This window comes from Sarcophilus harrisii, chromosome 1 (assembly GCF_902635505.1).
Source record: "Sarcophilus harrisii chromosome 1, mSarHar1.11, whole genome shotgun sequence".
Taxonomy (NCBI): Eukaryota; Metazoa; Chordata; class Mammalia; order Dasyuromorphia; family Dasyuridae; genus Sarcophilus; species Sarcophilus harrisii.
In genome coordinates, this window is record NC_045426.1 from 597,184,170 (window position 1) to 597,205,885 (window position 21,716).

The window sequence follows — 21,716 nt, forward strand, 5'->3', positions numbered from 1 at the left end:
TATTTTATTTAAGGCTTTTACTGCTGCTCTAATCTCAATATCTTTTTGTATAGCCTTTGGACATGGGAAGAACATGGCTATCACAGTTATGTGACTCTAGAACTCCATTTGCAAATACCATAAACTATAGGAGACCTATGAGTGTCATATTCTCTAAGGGATCTAACATGACTATAATAAGGAATTTTGGAGAGCTAAAGACTACCACTACAGAGAATACTATGCTATGATATTCTGGTTTGCCTCTTGGAATCCCTTAGATTCTAAATCCTTGTGTTTTGAAGGCATTAGTTTCATAGCTAGATATATTCACACATTCTTGATCAGTAATTATTCTTCTGATGTTGGTACTATTTGTTACTATTTATGCAAATTTTATATCTTATTGTCTTGACCTTATTATTGTGAGCCAATGAAATGATAGCCCATTTTTGCTTTTTTATACTTTTATTTACAACCCAACATAAATTCTCCATGTGAGAGTTTGTCCAACATATCAGAACCCTTCCTCTAGGGTACTTATTATCATTTGGGTACTACCACACTTTGAAAACTAGTTATCTGTTTATCTTTTTTTGCTACATGATTAGTCAAAACCCCTTTTCTCTTTATCTCTTAAATTACATTTTTATACTGTTGCACAAATCATTGCTGCTAATATCCTAAAGCCTTTTGAGATTCACCATTATACACTTCTCTGTTGTCCCAGGGTAGTCTCCAATCTTGACACTTCAAAGATTGTAATAATTTATCATTGTTAAGTATTTACTATTAGGAGAAATGTAAAGTGATTTCAAAATAGGAAAGAAATTTTGGAATACTAAAAGGACTGCATCATTTCCAAAATTAAATCTAATATATTCTCATCCTTCTATTCAATTCTTGGTCTTCCACACTGTACATCTTAGTCAATGTATAATATTTGATTGCTGATGGATTAATCTAAGATGTTGTCCATCTACCTACTGAGTTCTCACCAAAAAATTTCAAAATAAGCCTAGTCTCTATAATACCAGACTAATGAGCTAAAATATGAGTCATTGAAACTACTTTTTCTATTTCATACACAATCAGGGTGGCCAGAAAGATACCATTGTGTTTTCTTCCCAATACATTCTGAATTAAATGTTTTTTTCCTAAGTTGTATAAATGCAAATCACTTAACCCAAGGTTTTGCTTTTATTTCCTGTTCTTTCCCAGAACCCAGGATATTACAAAGAAATCCTGAGGCATGCTGATGTTCCAGAAGCATTCTAGCTCCTCAAAATTACCTCCAATTGAGAACCTGCCAGCAATAGAGAACTGTTAGATCTCATGATAATTATAGCTGTCAGTTTAAGTCTCTTTTGTCCCTAATACAGTAAAATTGATAGTCAATAATTTGAAATTTCTTAGAGTTCTATGCTTGGAAGAGTAACACATATTGATGTCCGACTCAGTGGCCCTTCTACTAGATTGTCTCATGAGATATCTCTTGGGATGTTTCCTCTTTGACTTTGAGTTACATGCTGACCTCTTCAAAATACAAGAAAGAGTCCTTGACAGTGATGTGTGTGAGAATGCAATACTTAATGTTTTAAAGACATTGAGAAAACTCTGATTGTTCTGCCTTTTGATCATAGGGTTGGTTGTAAGATAGAGTTCTTGAATCTGAACCCAGACTTTCTGGAATGTTTAGAAGAGAAATCAGCTCATAAAATTAATGCATATATTTCTTTAATTTCCAACTATATTAAAAACCCATTCCTATTATTTTGTGCTGAAATCTAAAAAGGGTACTCTTGCTTATATTAGTGCTCTCAACAAATGTTAATGGATTGATTTTATAAAAAGTAGTTGAAAGAAACAAACTCTCAAGGTCCTACTCCCAAGTCAAAAGTTCCATTATCTTGGAATTGTTTTAAAAGAACTTAGTAGAAATTTAGAAACTTTTTATTTCCTCAAAGATAACAAGAGAAAATATATGTAATATATATATTAATTTAAGGTCTAAAAAACTAGGGATTGAAATTGCTTCTCTAGTAATTATAAAATGTAACCAGATATATCTTGGAGTATATGGAACTTAAGATAATAAATTCCTTTTTAATAAACATAGAAAGCAGGTGCTATTTCATTGGTACTATGTGGAAACCATTCTTAAAGAAAACTTGGAATTTTTTAATTCCAAGGTCTCAGGATCTAGGGACAAGCAAGTATAATAATAATTTGTACTTACAAATATTTTAATATAAATAATAATTATTTCTCTTGAGGATAATAAGGGTAGTATTATATAGTCATTTCTGTAAGAAAACCTAAAATTGATATATTTATATATATCAAGTCCTCAAGAAGAGTTGTTTACATGAAGGAATTGGTTCCAAGGTGATAATACGGAATCTTAATGGCTTCCTTAAGACTAAATTTCAAATTTGTAGCATTCCAAGGTCTAGACAAAATATCTTATAAGGCCACTTTCTATCTCCTTATTCTCTATCAAAAGAGAATACCACAGCCAAAAAAGGCCTATGGTGACTAAATGTGGATACAACACAGAATTTTAAACTTTTTTGTTGTTGTTTGCTTGCCTTTTTTTATTTTCACTTTTTTCTTTTTTAATTTGATTTTCTTGTGCAGCCTGATAAATGTGGAAATGTATATATAAGAATTACACATGTTTAACATAAAGATTATTTGCTGTCTAGGGGAGGATAATAGAGGGAAGAGAGAGAGAAATTTAGAATGCAATGTTTTTCAAGGGTGAATGTTGAAAATTATCTTTGCATGTATTTTGAAAATAAGAAGCTATTATTTTTTAAGAGAGAATATTTAGTCTTTCTTGAATATTCGATGAGTTGCTGCTGTTATGTTATCTTCTTTCCCTTCTACCCGGAATCATCTTCCTTTAATGTAACTTGTTAAAATCATAACAAACATTCAAAGATCAATTTATTTATTTTTCTTTTTATGGCCACTAGATGGAATAATAGATAGAACACTGAAATTGGAGTCTGGACAACATGACTTTCAATTTGCCATGGGACCCTGGGCAAATCACATAACTTCTACTTACCTCTGTTTCCCCATTTGTTAAATGAGGTAATAATAACTGCATCTCTTTCAAGGGTTGTTGAAATGAGATTTGCAAGACACTTTGTAAATCTTAAAGTGCTACATAGTATGCCTTTATGAAAATTTATTTCCTTTTTACCACTTGTAACATTCTACATTGCATTCCAAGTATCTTTCTCTATGTTTTATATAACTATTACATTGGGAATACCTTTAGGACAGGAACGCAATTTGTTAATCTTTTATCTCCTCTATCACAAAGCCAGTTTCTTGTACATCAAAGAATCAATCATAGTATTGCAATTTAGATATGAAAAGGAATTCAGAGATATTATAACTGAACAGATGAAGAAAATGAAGGCCAGAGAGACAAAATAATTTATCCAAGATCAACAAGTAGTAAGTAGTAGAATTGGCAGTAAAACAAGATACTCTTACTCCAAATTCAGTCTTCTTTCTACTTCACTTTGGTTACTAACTTTGTAAAACTGAATTCTATCTTGGCCAACATTTCTGAGAATATGATTTAAAACTAAATCCATTTTTCTGCACAAATCTAAATTTCAAAAGTTGGAAGCAATTTGGGCATTTAAATCAGCATGTGTTACATTCTTGGAAAGGACTCTTCATAAAGAATGTCATCCTGAAAATCAGCATGTACTTAGAAGACAATCAATGATTTCTAATAATTACTCACAGAAGGAATATAAGAGGTTTTTCCCTTCCTTTTGTTCTTCAATAATTTGTATAAGTCATTATTTACCTAATTAGCTGTTTTTCTGTTCTGTAAAGTGAGAAAATTCTTATAATACAGATGTCACACATATCCCATTAGCCAGTTATGATAAGGATAAAATAAGGTAATGTATATAAAAGGCTACGTCAATTATAAATCATGGAATTATTGACTGATGAGTGTAAGGCACCTTAGAAATTTTTAAAGCTTACTCCATCATTGTGTAGAAGAGGAAATTGAGGCTGAAAAAACTTAAGTTCAATGACCTGTTCAAAAGTTTGACAGACAGTAAGAAACAGTCAGGAGTTAATCTTAGATTCTTTGACTTCAAATCCAGTACTCTTTCATTTGATTCAACATTGTCACTAGTGTGTCTGTATCCCACTGAGACAATAAAAGAAGAGAAATGATCCACATGTGCAAAAAATATTTGTAGCAGTTCCTTTTATGGTGGCAAGGAAATGGAAATATGAGTGGATTCCCATCATTTGGAGCATGGCTGAAGAAGTTATAGTATATAAATGCAGTGAAGTATTGTTCTATAAGAAATTATGAGCAGGTTAATTTCAGAAGAGGATAGAAAAACTTAAATGAACTGATATGAAGTGAAGTGAGTGGAACCAAAAGAACATTATACATAGTTACAATAAGCTGATATGATGATCAGCTATGATAAACTTTTCTCTTCTTAGCAAAGAACTATGAATACTGAATACAGATCAAAACATTATTTTTACCATTTTTAATTGCTTTTTCTTTCTTCTGGCTTTTTCCCTTTTGTTCTGATTTTTCTTTCTTAATATTGCTCATATGGAAATGTGTTAATATGAGTGTACATATATAAGCTATATCAGATTGCTTGACTCAGAGAGGTGGGGGATAACAGAGGGAGGGGGAAATATTTGGAACTCAAAATCCTACAAAAATGTTGAAAACTATTTGTACATATAATTGGAAAAGTTAAATACTATTGAAAAAAAAAATAAAACAAGCCCAGCACTCTTTCCATTATCCTACACTGCCTCCCCAAATAACACAATTCCAAAGTATTCTATAACTATCAATTATTCATTTTCTACCTCGAACAAAGCATTGCTACGAGGGAAGTGATTTGTTGTAGTAATTGTTCTATATAAATGTGAATTATGTTATGATTATAATTACCATAGGATGATCAGAGAGGTTGTGTTGCTTTACAAGACAGGAATGGAGCCAGATGGAGTCTCTAGATAAGTGTTAAAGACAGATGGAGATGGGATGGAAAAGGAAAAAAAAAAAAAAATTGGCTTGTTTTCTTTAAGCTTCTATTTTTGAATCTATCTTCATTTACATGTCAATAAAAGAAGATTTGGAGAATAGCTTAACCTAATGGGTCACCTACCAACAGAGATTCTGTGGATTTAAAGGTATATGTTTTACTAGTATTGGGGAACACTGACTCACATTCAGACATAACGTAGAAATTAAAAGAAGCTTTCCAAAAAGATGTCAGAGAGTTTTCTGGGGTCATATAGATCAGACTAAATGAGTCAAAATAATAGACTTTACCTTAGCCTGGAATATTAATCTGTTTTTGTTTTTGTTTTTGTTGTTCTTTTTTGTTTGTTTGTTTTGCTTTGTTTTATTTTGTTATGTTTCTGTGGATGAGTTGGTGGTTTGGATTGTCTTTAGATATCTGTCAAAGAAAAATAAAAGTTATCAGCTTTCCCTTGACAGGAGATGCTTAGTAGCTTCTGCATCTTAGATAGTGGGTTCTATAGCATTGTATAAAAAATACTGAATTTGGACTCAGAAGATATGGGTTTGAATTCTACATTTGTCATTTACTGTTTGATTGACTTTGGGAATCTTATTATTCCTTCTGGATCTTAGTTTCCTTATCTGTAAAAGAAAGGAAGAAAACAAAAGTGATAACATCACTAAAAGTTATTAGCAGCAATTTGGAATCAGAAGTATGAGCTATCCCAGCCATATACTTCCCTAGGTACATTTCTATACATGTATGCCCTTCTTGTGTATGCTTAAGTTTCACGAATGTGGCATTACCTTCAGGCTTCACATTTGATCATGGCACTTGGGGAAAACAAACATTCCCTAAGATGTCAAATTATGAGACATTTCTATGATCACACACTTTTGAGTTCTTCATAATTCTGCTATAAGAATTTCTTTAAAATGGAACATTTTTCAGGTTTGGTCCTTAGCTTTTAGGTTAACAGTAGTTTATATAAGATCACTTTTTTAAAGTCAAAAACCTATAAAGAAACATATTTTCTTCCCATTCTGGATAAAACTACTTCAAACTTTTGGTGTGCTTATATAATTCAAAAAAATGAGGTGATGCTAGTAATTTCATTCCTGTTAAGCTTGTATTACTTATTGAATAAGTTATAAAATTTTGAATTAGGAACTGCAGTTTTGATTTGATTTCTAGCATGAGATGTGATTTTTTTTCTAAAGATTCTTGAAGTTCAACTGAACTTACATTTACCTATTTATAGATTAAATTTAAAGGTTAAAAAAACAAATCACTGGTGTCCAACATTAATTCAGTCTTATTACTTGACTAAGATATCCTGGAATGGCTCCCTCTCTGGTTCCTGATTTTTGTATGATATATCAGTCAATATGGTATAAGAGATAGAACACTAGTCTCAGAGCCAAGAACACTTGGCTTCAATTTCTATCTCTGACAAATACAGACACTCAACCATTTACTGTTTTAATTCTAACTTTATAATTCCCAGAGAAGGTGCCAGCCTATGTTTGTAGAGTGGTTTTCTCCTAACAGGATTTCTCTAAATCAGTGAATTCACAAGTCTAGTCTCTACATCATTATATTCACTACTGATTATCATAGCAAAGATGTGAAAATCTAAAAAATCATTTATATTAATACTAGCATAGACAACTTTGCCAAACTTATAATTTTAGATAATTTAATGATTTAGTTGATTTTTGTTTGTTTTATCCATATGTTTCCTTTTATTATTATTATTATCATTTTTTAGTTTTAAAATTCTAACACAAAAAATGACAAGATATGTGGCTATGAGATTTAGAAGTAAAATTAAAACAAAACAAAACAAAACACTTTGCAACTTCAATTTAATGCTTGTCATTCTGCCCTCCTCAGCCAAGAAGAAAATGTCTAATCCCTCTTTCATACTACAGTCCTTTCAATATTTAAAGATAGCTCTCTTGGTAGATTTGGGGAGAGGGAAAGGAAAGAAAAAACTACTGCTCGCTATTTAAATTGTAAATTGAAGTTAAAAAAAATTATTCTATTCAAAGTTCCATGTCATAGCAAGGAGAAGCATTGATCAGCCCATAAAGCAAGTAAATCCTCATGGGATCATCAGGCTTGTGAATAAGAGCCATGTTCCACAGGTATTTATAGGATAAAGAAAGTGCAAAGATATGTTGAGTTCACAAATAGCTACTAAATTGGAAAGGGGAGAGTGTTGTCTTGTGTTAGGAGAAGAAAATAATGAAGAGAAAAAAAAGCTTCCTAACCTGCTAATCTGTCACTCTTCTCAAGGTCTGAAAAAAGGATTATTTGGGGGAGGGAGGGGAGAAGGAAAAGGAGCTGGCTTTTCAAAAGAACTAGGATAGAAATAAAAACAAAAATATACATTTAAAAGGTGGTTATTACTGTTCATGTTTTCTAAAACGGAGCTATTGGGTTCAAAATAGCCAAAATATAGGAGTCCTTACTTTCTGCTATCAAATAGCCATGTTTCATCCTTTCATCTCTTCTCCAGGTTTACCTTGTCACTCTCAATTCAAGGAAAGAAGATTATAATTTTAGAAAAGTTACACTGCTTCAGAGGAAAAGAAGCAGTTTAGATAAACACATCCACTAGATATGAATAGGGGGGATCATGAACAATAATAATAATGATAACAAAAACTTGGATCATTTTGAGAAGGATATTCTATTTTAAAATAATGATTTCTCCTAGGGAAAGAAATAAAAATTCCAACAAAAATCATAGGCCACCATTCTGACTGAGTATAATGTGAAAATGGCAAAGTTAAAAGAGAATAAAACACTCATCACACTACTTTTTCCCAAGAATAGCTGATGGAGACCTGCATTTTGTTATGATACAATATAATTCCTGCTCTCTGAATATCCATGTTCAAAGATTATCTATATTTTAGTTAGTTGTTCATACATTATTAGTACCAGGACCACATAATATTTTTTAAATTAAAATTTATCAAAGCTTTTCTTATTTTCAAAATTATTGGAGGAAAATTATCATGGAACCTATTCAAAAATTGACCATATATTAGGACATAAAGACCTCAAAATTAAATGCAAGAAAGCAGAAATAGTAAATGCTTTCTTTTCAGATCATGATGGAATAAAAACTACATTCAACATAAAGTTAGGGGGAAATAGACCAAAAAGTAATTGGAAACTAAACAATCTCATCTTAAAGAATGATTGGGTGAAGCAGCAAATTATAGATACAATTAATAATTTCACTCAAGATAATGACAATGATGAGACATCATACCAAAATTTGTGGGATGAAGAACGGAATAAGAGGGAATTTTTATCTAGAGGTTATGAAAAAACAGAAAAGAAAAGATTAATGTTGGGGCAACTAAAAACTAAAAAAAACAAAAAAACCCCAATCAAATACTAAATTGGAAATTTAAAAAAAGGAGAAAAAAATAAAAGAAAAACTTTGAACTAATTAATAAAACTAAGAGTTGGTTCTATGAAAAACAATAAAATAGATAAGCCGTTTAAAATCGATTAGAAAAAGGAGGGGGTAAAATGAAATTGTAGTCTTAAAAATGAAAAGAACTTTCCCCAATGAAAGAGGAATTTGGGAAAATAAAAAGTTATTTTGTCAAAATGAATAAATTTGATAACCAAGTGAAATGGATGACTCCCCAAAATAAGACTTCCCAGACAACAGGGAGGAATGCCTGAATAGTCCCATTTGAAAAAAAATGAACAGGCAATTAAACAATCAAGAAAAAAATCCCAGGACCAGATGGATTTACATGTAATTTTACCACACATTAAAAAGAACAATTCCCAATGCTATATAAATTATTTGATAAAATAGGGAATGAAGGAGTCCTACCAAATTCCTTCTTACACAGACATGGTACTGATACCTAAACCAGGTGGTTGAAAATAGAAAGAAATTATGACCAATCTCCCTAAGAATATTGATTCAAAATCTTAAATAAGATATTAGCAAAAGACTACAGAAAATCTCCAAGATAAATAATATATCAAGTAGGTTTATACCAGGAATGCAGGGGGTGGTTCAATATTAGGAAAACTATCAATATAATTGGCCATGTTAATAACCAAATTAACAAAACCATAGATCACTCAATAGATGCAGAAAAACCATTTGATAAAATCCAACATAATTCCTATTAAAAACACTTGAAGATAGGAATAAATGGACTTTTCCTTAAAATAATCAGCAATCTATTTAAAACCATCAGTAACATCATATGTAATGGAGACAAACTGCAACCATTCCCAATAAGATCTGGGTGAAACAAGGGTTTGCCCACTATCACCATTACTATTTAATTTGTATTAGAAACCTTATAGCAATAAGAGCTGAGAAAAGTTAAAGGAAAAGAATAGGCAATAGGAAGCCAAATTATCACTCTTTTTGGACATATTAAATACTTAGAACCCCAGAATTCTCAAAAAGGTTTTGAAATAATCCACAACTTTACAATTTGTTTGTTATAAAAAACCCCAAAGTCATCACATTCTTATATATCACTAACAAAAATCCAACAGTCAGAGTTACAAAGAAAATTCCATTTAAAGTAACTACTGATAATATAAAATATTTAAATCTATCTGCCAAGGGGAAAATCAAAACTTTATAACAAAAATTCAGACCACTTTTCACAAAATTAAGTCATCAACCAATTGGAAAAATATTAAATCCTTGGATACAGGGCCAAATATAATAAAAAGATGACAATATTACCTAAACAATCTATTTATTTGCCATAAATCAGACTCCCAAAAAACTATTTTAAACCTAGAAAAATAACAAAAAGTTCATTGGAAAAACAAAGGTCAAAATTTCAAGGGGTTAAAAAAAATCAAATGAAGGTGCAACTGTCCAGATCTAAAATTATATTATAACAGCGTTACCAAAACTATTTGGTATTCAAGGAAAAATTATTGCGTGGAATAGTTAGTTCAAGGGATAAAAACATCAACAAATAAACAACCTATCTTTGACAAACCCAAAATCCCAACGGATAAAACTTATTTTGATAAAATTCTGGGAAAATTAAAAATATGGAAAACTGGCATTGATCCATCCAACCCATACACCAAAGATAAGGTCAAAATGGGTTCTGACCAGGATAAAGAATGAAATTATTAAATTAGAGGGAACATGATGTTTACCTTAACCTGTGGAAGGGGAAGGTTTTAACCAAAGCAAAACTAGAATCTTTACTGATCACAAAATAGAAAATTTCGTTTAACCAAACTGAAAAGTTTTTTGTACAAACAAACAATGGACAAGATTAGAAGGGAAGCAATAAACTGGGAAAATATTTTTACAGTCAAAGGTTCTGATAAAGGCCTCATTTCCAAAAAATATATAAGAGAATTAACTCTAATTTATAAAAAATCAAGCCAATCTCCAATTGAAAAATGGTCCGGATATGAACATATAATTCTCAGATGAAAAATTGAAACTATTTCTATATATGAAAAGATTCCAAGTCTTTTAATCAGAGAAATGCAAATTAAGACAACCTAAGATACCACTACACACCTGTCAGATTGGCTAAGATGACAGGAAAAAATAATGATGATTGTTGGAGGGGATGCGGGAAAAACTGGGACGTTGATCATTGTTGGTGGGTTGGAACGAATCTAACCATTTTGGAAAGGTAGTTTGGAACTATGTTCAAAAAGTTATCAAACTTGCATACCCTTTGATCCAGCAGTGTTACTACTGGGATTATATCCCAAAGAGATTATAAAAAGAAGGGAAAGGGACCTGTATGTGCACGAATGTTTGGGCAGCCCTTTTGTAGTGGCTAAAAACTGGAAACTGAATGGATTCCATCAGTTGGAGAATGGTTGGAATAAATTGTGGTAATTGAAAATTATGGAATAACTGTTCTGTGAAAAGACCAACGGAAATTTCAGAAAGGCCTGGAGGCTTTGAACTGATGCTGAATAAATGAGCAGGACCAGGAGATCATTATATACTTCAGCAACAATACTGAATGACCGTTCTGATGGATCAGGCCTTCCTCAAACAAGATCAACCAAATCATTTCTAATGGACGTAATGAACTGAAATAGCTATGCCCAGAAAAGAACTCTGGGGAGATGACTAAAAACCATTACATTAAATTCCCAATCCCTATATTTATGCACACCTATTTTATTTCCTTCCAAAGCTAATTGTACAATATTTCAAGTCTGATTCTTTTTCTACAGCAAAAATAACTTTTGGTCAGGTATATTATTTTATCTAATTTTATTTTAATATATTTAAATCTTGGTTATCCTGCCATCTAGGGGAGAGGGGTGGGGGTAAGGGTGAAAAAAACAAGGTTTTTGGCAATTGTTAATGCTGTAAAGTTACCCATGTATATATCCTGTAAATAAAAGGCTATTAAAAAAAAAAACATATGCATGGATAATTTTTCAGCATTAATTCTTCTAAATCTTGCAAAATTAAAAATATGTTAAAGCCAATATATGTATACATCTTTATACAATTATCATGCTGTACAAGAAAAATCAGATCAAAACGGAATGAAAATGAGAAATAAAACAAAATTCAAGTAAAGAACAACAAAAAGAGTGAAAATGCTATGCTGAGAGTCACACTCAGTTCCCATAGTCCTTTCTCTGGCTGTAGCTGGCTCTCTCCATCAAAAGACCATTTGAACTGGTCTGAATCATCTCATTGTTGAAAAGACCTATGTCCATCAGAATTGATGTTTGTATCATCTTGTTGTTGCTGTGTACAATGATCTGGTTCTCTTCATTTCAGGTGGCATCAATTCATATAATTCTCTCTGTATTCATCCTGCTCATCATTTCTTATAAAACAATAATATTCCATAACATTCATATATCATAATTTATTCATCCATTCTCCAATTGATGGGCATACATTCAGTTCCAGCTTCTTGACACTACAAAAAGGGCTGTCACAAACCTTTTAGCACATTTGATAACCTTTCCTTCTTTTATTTCTCTTTGGGAACACCCCAGTAGAAACACTGCTGGATCGGTATCACATCGAAACCCATTGGACGAAGTTCAAGTTCTCTCAGAATGGTTTAATCACAAAATCCACCAACAATTTAAAATTTTTATTTAATAGCCTTTTATTTACAGGTTTATCTGGTAACTTTGCAGCATTAACAATTGCCAAACCTCTTTTAATTTTTTCACCTCTTGCCCCCCCCCCCCCAGATGGCAGGATGACCAGTAGATGTTAAATATATTAAAATATAAATTAGATAAACAATAATATACATAAAAACATTATTTTGCTTACAAAAGAATCAGACTCCAAAAAAGTAAAATTAGCTTTGAAGGAAATAAAAAAATGAGGTGGGCATAAATATAGAATTGAATTCAATGTAATGGTTTTTAGTCATCCCCAGGTTCTTTTCTCTGGGTGCATTCATTCATTACTGCTCCATTGGAAATGATTTGGTCGATCTCGTTGTGGGTGGCCGGTCCATCAGAACTGGTCATCATATAGTATTTTGTTGAATATATAATGATCTCCGGTCCTGCTCTTTCACTAAACATCAGTTCATGCAATCTCTCCAGGCCTTTCTGAAATCATCCTGTTGGTCTTTCACAGAACAGTAGTATTCCAAATATTCATAACCAAATTTATTAGCCATTCTCCAACTGATGGACATCCATTCGGTTTCCAGTTTCTAGCCACTACAAAGGGGGCTGCACAAACATTTTACATACAAAGGTCCCCCTTCTTTATAATCTTTTGGGATATGCCCAGTAGTAACAATGCTGGATCAAAGGGTATGCACAGCTTTATAACTTTTTGGCATGTTCCAAATCTCTAAAGATTGGATTCGTTACAACTCCACCAACGTCAATGTCCCAGTTTTCCCAATCCCCTCCAACAATCATCATTATTTTTTCCGTCATCTTAGCCAATCTGACAGGTGTGTATGGTATCTAGGGTTTGCTTAATTTTGCATTTCTCTGATTAATTGACTTGGAGCACTTTTCATATGACTGAAATAGTTTCAATTTCTTCATCTGAGAATTTCGCATACCACCATTTTTTCAATTGGAAATCGATTTTTATAAATTAGGTTAATTCTTATATATTTTGAAATGAGGCCTTTTCGAACCTTTGACTGAAAAAATATTTTCCCAGTTTATTGCTTCCCTTCTAATCTTGTCTGCAAGGTTTGTTTGTCAAAAACTTTTTCAGTTTGGTATAATCAAAATTTTCTATTTTGTGATCAGTAATGATCTCTAGTTCTTCTTTGGTCAAAAGTCCTTCCCCTTCCCGGTCTGAGGGTAAACTAGTGTTCCTCTAATTTATTAATAATTTCATTCTTTATGCCTGGTCTGAACCCATTTTGACCTTATCTTGATGTCTGTTAATGTGGATCAATGCTTGTTTCTGTATTAGTTTCCAATTTTCCCAGCAATTTTATCAAACAGTAAGTTCTTATCCCAAAAGCTGGGGTCTTTGGGTTTGTCAAGGACAGGTTTTTTTTGTTGATATTTTTCCCTTGAACCTAACCTATTATGATCAATAATCTGTTCCTTAACTACCAAATGGTTTTGGTAACTGTGCTCTATAAATAGTTTTTATATCTGGTACCTTTAAATTCATTTGATTTTTTTCATTAATTCCAAATTTTGACCTTTGCCCCTCCATATGAATTTTTTTTATTTTTCTGGTCAATAAAATGTTTTTGGGGGTCTGATTGGTATTGCGCTAAATAAATAGAATAGTTTAGGTAATATTGTCATCTTTATTATATTTGTTTATATCCAAAGACATTTAATATTTTTCAATTGGTTTAGATCAGACTTAATTTGTTGGAAAAAAGGGTCTGTAATTTTGTTTATAAAGTTTCTGATTTTCCCTTACAGATGATTTCAAATATCTTATATTATCAGTAGTTACTTTAAATGGAATTTCTTTGTAACTCGACTTTGGATTTTGTTAGTGATATATAAGAATGTGATGACTTATGTGGGTTTATTTTATAACTAGCAACTTTGCTAAAAGTTGTGGATTATTTCTAATAATTTTAGTAGAATCGGGGTTTCAAATATCCATCATGTCGTTGGCAAAAGGTGATAATTTGGTTTTTCATTGTCATTCTTATTCCTTTAATCTCTTTTCAGCTCTTATTCCAAAGCTAGGTTTCTAATAAATAAAATAGTAACGGGATGTGGGCAACCTTGTTTCCTCCAGATCTTATTGGAATGGTTGCGTTTGTCTCCTTACATATATGCTTACTGATGGTTTAAAAGATGCTGCTGATTATTTTAAGGAAAATCCATTTATTCCATTCCTCAAGTGTTTTAATAGGAATGGATGTTGGATTTTTCAAAATGCTTTTTCTGCATCTATTGAGATGATCATATGGTTTTTTTAATTTGGTTATTAATATGGCCAATTATATTGATAGTTTTCAATATTGAACCAGCCCCTGCATTCCCCAAAACATTGATCTGGTATTCAGATGATTTTCTGTAGCTTTTGTTTTCTTTTTAAATTTTAGCATCAATATTCATTAAATTTTCCATAATTTTTTTCTCTGTTTTCAACCTACCTGGTTTAAGTATCATCCATGTCGTGGATAGAATGAATTTGGTGGACTTTCTTCCCTATTTTATCAAATAATTTATTATACACTGGGGAATTGTTCTTTAAAGTTTGGTAAAATTCACTTAAACCATCGGTCCGGATTTTTTCTTAGGGGTTGTTTAATTGCCTTTTATTTCTTTTTTAAATGGGACTATTCAAGCAATTTACTTCCTCCTCTTTATCTGGAAGTCTTTTTTGGGGGTAGTCATCCATTTCATGTTATCAAATTTATTGGCATAAAGTTGACAAAATAACTCCTTAATTTCTCTAATTTCCCTTCATTGGTGGAAAGTTCTCCCTTTTCATTTTAAGACTACAATTTCATTTTCCTCCCTCCTTTTTCTAATCAGTTTCCAAAGGCTTATCTGTTTTATTGGTTTTTCATGAACCAACTCTTGTTTTTACTAATTAGCTCAATGTTTTTTACTTTCAATATTTTAATTTCTCCTTTTAATTTTAAATTTAAATTTAGTATTTGAGGGGTTTTTAATTTGGTCTTTTTTTGTTTTTAGTTGCAACTCAATTCATTAATCTTTTCTTTCTCTGTTTTATTTAAGTAAGCCCTAAGGATATAAAATTCCCTCTTATTACCCTTTGGCTATCCACAAATTTTGGTATGATATCTCATCATTGTCATTATCGGGTAAATTGTTAATTGTATGTATAATTTTCTTCACTCAATCATTCTTTAAGATGAGTTGTTTAGTTTCTAATTACTTTTCGGTCTATTTCCCCACTTTTGTTGAATGTATTTTATTGCATCATGATCTGAAAAAAAGCATTTACTATTTCTGCTTTCCATTTAATTTAGTCTTTATGTCCCAATATATGGTCAATTTTTGAATAGGTTCCATGAACTGCTGAGAAAAATATATTCCTTTCTATCTCCATTCAATTTTCTCCAAAGATCCAACATACCAATTTTTCTAATATTCTATTTCTTTTTAATTTCTTTCATTTGTTTTGTTGTTTGATTTGTCTTATTCTGAGGCAAGGTTAGATCTCCCACTATTACAGTTTGTTGTCTATTTCTTCTTAACCTCTTAACTTCTCCTTTGGAAGTTGGATATACCACTTTGTGCATATATGTTTAAATTAATATTCTTGTTGTTTATGTTGCCTTTGGCGGAGTTATCTTCATTCTTAATTAATAATTTTTGCTTTTTTGATCTGAGATAAGGATGGCTACCCCTCTTTTTGACTTCACCCGAAGCATAATAGATTTTGCTCCAGCCACCTTTACTCTAAATTGTTTCTTTAAACAACATGTTGTAGGGTTCTGACTTTTGATCCAATCTGCTATCTGCCCCCTCTTTATGGGGGAATTCATCCCATTCACATTTTGGTTAGTTCAAATCTGTATTTCTGCCTCCTAATAACCCCAGAATGCTTTACTTTTTCTTGCCTTCCCAACCCTCTTTCCTTTTGGAACTTATTCCCACTTGTATCCCGATGTTACCTCTTTAGAATCCCTCCCTCCCCCTTTGTGTTTTCCCTTCCTTCCTTATTATTTTTTCTTTTCCCTTTCCTCTCCCCCCATTTTTAATGAGGCGAGAGAATTTTTCTAAAACAAATGTCAATTATTTTTCTTTAGAACTCTGATGAGGTGATTCCCAATGTTTCCCCCTCTAAATTCCCCAGAATGATAAGTTTCCTTTGCCCTTTGTGGGATGTGGTTTTCTTTTTATCCCTCCTTCCCACCTTATTTGCCATCATCCCTTTTTCCATATTCTTTCCTTTTTTATGTTTATCAGTAAAATCAAATTATACATGTATTCTTTTGTATATACATAACAAAATACAACTCAAGATTAACCTTTTCTGCATCTCTTGAGTTCTTATTGGGATCAAATTTTGTGTTTAGTTCTGTTTTTTCCTTAGAAACAAATAATTCATTTGTTTATAAATTCCATTTCTTCCCTGGAAGAAAATGCTCAGCTTAGCTGGGTAGTTTATTCTTGGCTGCCAGGTTCTTGTGCCTTTTGGAATACGATTCCAGGGCCTATCCTTTAATTGGAGGCAGCCAGATCTTGGGTATCCTTATTTCCCTCAATATTTAAATTGTTTTTTTTTGGCTGCTTGTAAAATTTTTTTCCTTAATCGTAGTTCAAATTTTGCCACAATATTCCTTGGGGTTTTATTTTGGTTTCTTTCAAAAGTGTTCAGAATTCTTTCAATGCTTATTTTACCTTCTGATTCTTTAATCGGGCAGTTTCTTTGATGATTTCAAAATAGTATCTGGCTCTTTTTTTTCATCATAGCTTTCGGAAACCAATAATCCTCAGATTATTCTCTTAGATCTATTTTCAAGTCTGTCGTTTTTAAGTAGATAATTCGGTTTTCCAGTTTGCATTTTTTTGTTTTTGTTAACTGATTCTTGTCTCAATGAATCATTAGTTTTTTTGTTCAGTTCTAATTTTAAAGAATTATTTTTTCTTTTATTGCTTTTTTACTTCTTTCTGTATATGTCCTTGGTTTTTAAATGTATTATTTTGGTTTTGGAATTTTTCCCATTTCACTATTTTTTTTTTTTTTTGTGGTTTTTTCTTTTCAATTCACAGATCCTACTTTCTTGGGAGTTCTTTGTCTTTTCCAATTCCACAGTTCCTTCAATGAATTCTTTATTTTTTCCAATTCCCAATTCTTACTTTCCAGTTTTTTTTTCCAATTGTATTTCGGGAGTTGTTGCCTTTTAAGGCTTTCTTTCCTTTCCCCATTTATCTTCTAAATCTCTTTGGACTTTTTAATGGTCTTTTTCTTGGGAGCATATGTAAAGGACAAAATCTTGTGCATTTTTGCTGATTCGCTCTTCAGGTTGCTGACCTGCTCTTTTTCTGCATAGAAGCTGCATTTTCTTTTTCATCTTTTTTCTCTTGTTTTGCCTTTGGGTATGTCTCCTAGCCAAGGGGGGTTACCAGCTTCCTCTGCAGGTAAGGGGGAAGATGTTCCCCTGGCTCGGGTTTGGGGAGTGCTCTGGGGAGGGGTTTTCCCTTCCCCAACAGGAGTGGATTCAGCACTGGCCGAGCTATTGGTGCCCCATTGGGCTGTGTGGGTTAGCGATTGCCTTAGACAGAGACTAAGGGGTGAAAAGTGTCCTGCTCAGGCCGGCTTCTTTGGGACTGGGTATTGCGTGACCACGTCTGCTGATTCTGAACTCTGTCCCAGCGTCTCTGCCGAAAAACAACCCTGGGAAGCTCTATGGCCCCCCGGCCTCCCCTCCGTTGGGCTAACCCGGGCTTGTCCTCCTCCGTGCAGGATCCCAACTGCCCCGGCCCATAATTTGGGGTTGCCCGGTTTGCTGAGTCTTGCCACTTTCGGTTTGGGCCTCCTCAACAAATTTCTCCCCAGTTCGGATCTCCCCCTGGCCTCGGAACCAACCTTTTTGGCGATCTGCAATTTTTTTGGCGGTGAGTTATTCTCTTTTATCACAATTTAGCAGTCAAGACTATTTTGAGGCTCAATAAATATTGAAGAAGGGGGTAAAAGAAAGGGAGCTTAGAAGGTCGCCTGTGCCTTCTCCGCCATCTTGGCTCCACCCCCAATAATTTATTCGGGTACTAGTTTTCCCACACCCCCTTCAACATTCATCATCATCATCTTTTCTTATTATCTTAGTCAAAATGAGAGGTATGTAGTGGTACCTCAAAGTTGTCTTCATTTGCATTTCTCTGATCAATAGTGATTTAAAGAATTTTTTCATATGATTAGAAATGGTTTCAATTTCTTAATCTGAAAATTGTTCCTATCTTTTGACCATTTATCAACTGGGAATGGCTTGAATTCTTTTAAATTTGAGTTAATTCTCTACATATTTTAGAAACGAGGCCTTTATCAGAACCCTTACATGTAAAAAAAAATAATAATTTCTCATTTTATTGCTTCCCTTCTAATCTTGTCTTCATTGGTTTTGTTTGTACAAAACTCTTTAACTTAATATAATCAAAATCATCTATTTTGTGTTCAATAATGTACGCCAGTTCTTCTTTGGACATAAATGTCTTTCTTCTCCACAAATCTGATAGGTAAATTGTCCTTTGTTCTTCTAATTTGCTTATAATATCACTCTTTCTGTCTAAATCATGAATCCATTTCGACCTTATCTTGGTATAAGGTGTTAGTTGAAGATCAATGCCTAGTTTCTTCCATACTAATTTTCAATATTCCCAGCAGTGTTTGTCAAATAGTGAATTCTTATCCCAAAAGCTGGGGTCTTTGGGTTTGTCAAACACTGGTTTACTATAATCATTGACTATTTTGTAGGATTGTATTCTTTTATGAAAAGATCAATTTATAGGATTGGTTTTCAACCCTTCAATGACCTCCACCTATCTGCAACTATCAATAACTTTGGCATCCCCTACCTAAGATACTAAGACCTATTCACATTTTAAAATCACCACCAATACCTTTTAATACCATTTAAAAAAAAATGTATTATGGGGATATATCCCTATAATTGATACCGAGGTTTCAGGCTTGCAGGGTAGTATAAGGAGTTCCTGAAGCCCTAGTTCACAGGCTCATGTCACAGAATTAATAAAGAGTATAATTTGAATTCAAAATTTGGCACTCTGACACTAAAGCCAGTTTTCTCTGTTTTATATAATAAGAATAATCTTTATGAAAAGATAAGAAAAGAAAAATGTTTTATGGAGTAGATATAACAAATAAACTTATAAAGGCAAAAAGGACAAATATCTGTGTTTAAATATATCATATATTTTGGCCACAATTTAAAAAAATGTACAAAAGGATATTACTATATTTAAATCAAATAAACTTACTAAATTCTAAATAAATGTCATTTAAATTTATTACAAGCAGTATATTTCTCTTTGGTATTATCCTTCAAATAAAATTATATTTTTACCAGTTTTAGATCTAAATCATATTTCTTCATTATTGTTAAAATATGGGGCCTTTTATTCAGGTAAAAACTGTGGGCCTTTAAAAATACTATACATTTTCCTAAAAGCAATGGAGCCCAAGCTTTCCTCTATATACAGTTCTAGGACAAATATTGTCCACACAGCATCTGTCTAAAGTATACATATATACTGATGAAAGCAATGTGGTCAGTTAAACATGTATTGATTTTGTAATCAAAAGACCTGGAATCAAATTCTGATTTGGCACTAACTATCTGTTTGTTCTTGGATAATCATAAACTTTCTGGCTTCAGTTTTTATTTTTTCATAAAAAGAAGAGATCATATTCAATGACTTCTCAAATTTCTTACAACTCCAATCATCATTGTCATCACCATCATCAAAATATCATTTTTTAAATATGGCCTTGAAAAACAAGTGACCAATATCCATCAATTAATTGAACTTTCTGAAAACTTTTTTATTTATATTCTTGTAGTAGAAAAATTATTCAATTATATATGAAGTAAAACTTTGATTTTAACATTGGATTTTGTGTCTAAATACAATATCCAATGGCATTAGTATCATTATTTTTTTTCATTAGTATCATTATTACAATAAATTGCAAAAACACATGTATCAAAGGGGGAAAATTTGAGAAATATTAGAATTTCTACCATTTTTGCCCACTTAAAAATTTATTAATATTTCTAGTTATCAAATACTCTAGATTTATTCTATATCACAGATGATCTATAACATTCATTAAGAAAAAAACAAGTTAGTATATATGAGACTAATTTGAAATTATCATATCTTTGCATTACTTTTTCCCTAACTATAATGATATTGTTAAGAACTATTTTTATTATTTTTGTGTTATATTATCACAATACTAATTAGCTTTCAACTATTTATACTGGGCCAGCAAGGAATAGAGGTGGTACTTATCTATCCGAGATCTGTAACTCAATAGAAAGCAGGTAATCTTTTACTTGTTTGGTTATTTATTTTTTTCATTTTATCTTTCTCTGTCTTTTCTCTTGTGTTTCTTTCCTTCCATTACCTTTTTCTTTTACTATAACTGAAAATCTGAAAATATCCATTGTAGAGGGCTGAAACTCTTGACCCATTGCACTGAGGTTGTTTCAAGCACTTAGGGCTAATTACTGATTTGACAATACTCTATGGGTATATGCTTGGAAAATGGCCCTTGCCTCTATCCTGTGCTGCCTGGGTGATTGGTGTATACAGAGGAATGTAGCAAGGACTAGGGGTGGAGTAAGATGAGCCAGAGTCACTTTTTGCGGTAGACAAGGAAGAAGGAGGTCGTGGAGATTCTGCTTCCATCCTGTTGAATCCTGTGTCTAAAGACCAAGAATAAAGAGTAAGGACACTTGCTTATCCTGACTCCGGCTGATTCTGGGGTGTCCTGGGAGCTAGCGCAGTCGTCACAATCCATGATGTTATGGAAAAGAAAATATGCTACCTGACAAAGTCCTTCTGAATAAAAGGTTTGTGAAATCACTTGCTGTTATCATAAATATAAGAAAGCACTCCTTAAAGTATGAAATAGTCATTGGCCAACTCTACTCTTCCATTTAGTAGATGATCATGTTAGAGTATATATGAGAGGTAGAAGGAACATGATGAATGAGTTTCTGTATGTGAACTCTAAAATAGTTTGTTAAAGGGAAAGACAATTACACATGAGTGACAGCAGATGATTCTCTGAAAGCAATAATCACAGTATGGTCAGAAAGCCAAAAATAAAGTCCACCTCTATGAAAGATTTTAGTTATTTTATCTAGGAGAAGGGGAAATTGGAACATATCATGAAGGTCCATGTCAGTACTAACTCTATGACAATAAGTTACACAGTGGTACATTTAAGCCCAATGTAAAGATATGTCTTAATTATTGCTATGGAAAAGTAGAACTAGCTGTCTCCATATCTATCTCTTTTTCCATGACAGAATGATTGATGAAACAGTAGCTGGTCCAGCTATTTTGAAAAACATTATGAAACTATGGCACAGAAGTTGCCAATCTGTGCATACCCTTCCCAGCTAAATCACTTTTAGACCTACATTGCTAAGGAATCAAAGAAAGTGGGGACAGTTAGATGGTGCAGTGGATAGAACACTGGCTCTGGAGTAAGCAGGAGAATCTGAGTTCAACTTTGGC

General features: G+C 32.4%; 1 protein-coding gene across 2 annotated transcripts in view; it reads right to left on the reverse strand.

Moving 5' to 3' along the window:
* The window catches only part of CSMD3 (CUB and Sushi multiple domains 3), a 1,575,929-nt gene that overhangs the window by 728,598 nt on the left and 825,615 nt on the right, over positions 1-21,716 (reverse strand). The gene's annotated exons all lie outside the window — the stretch shown is intronic.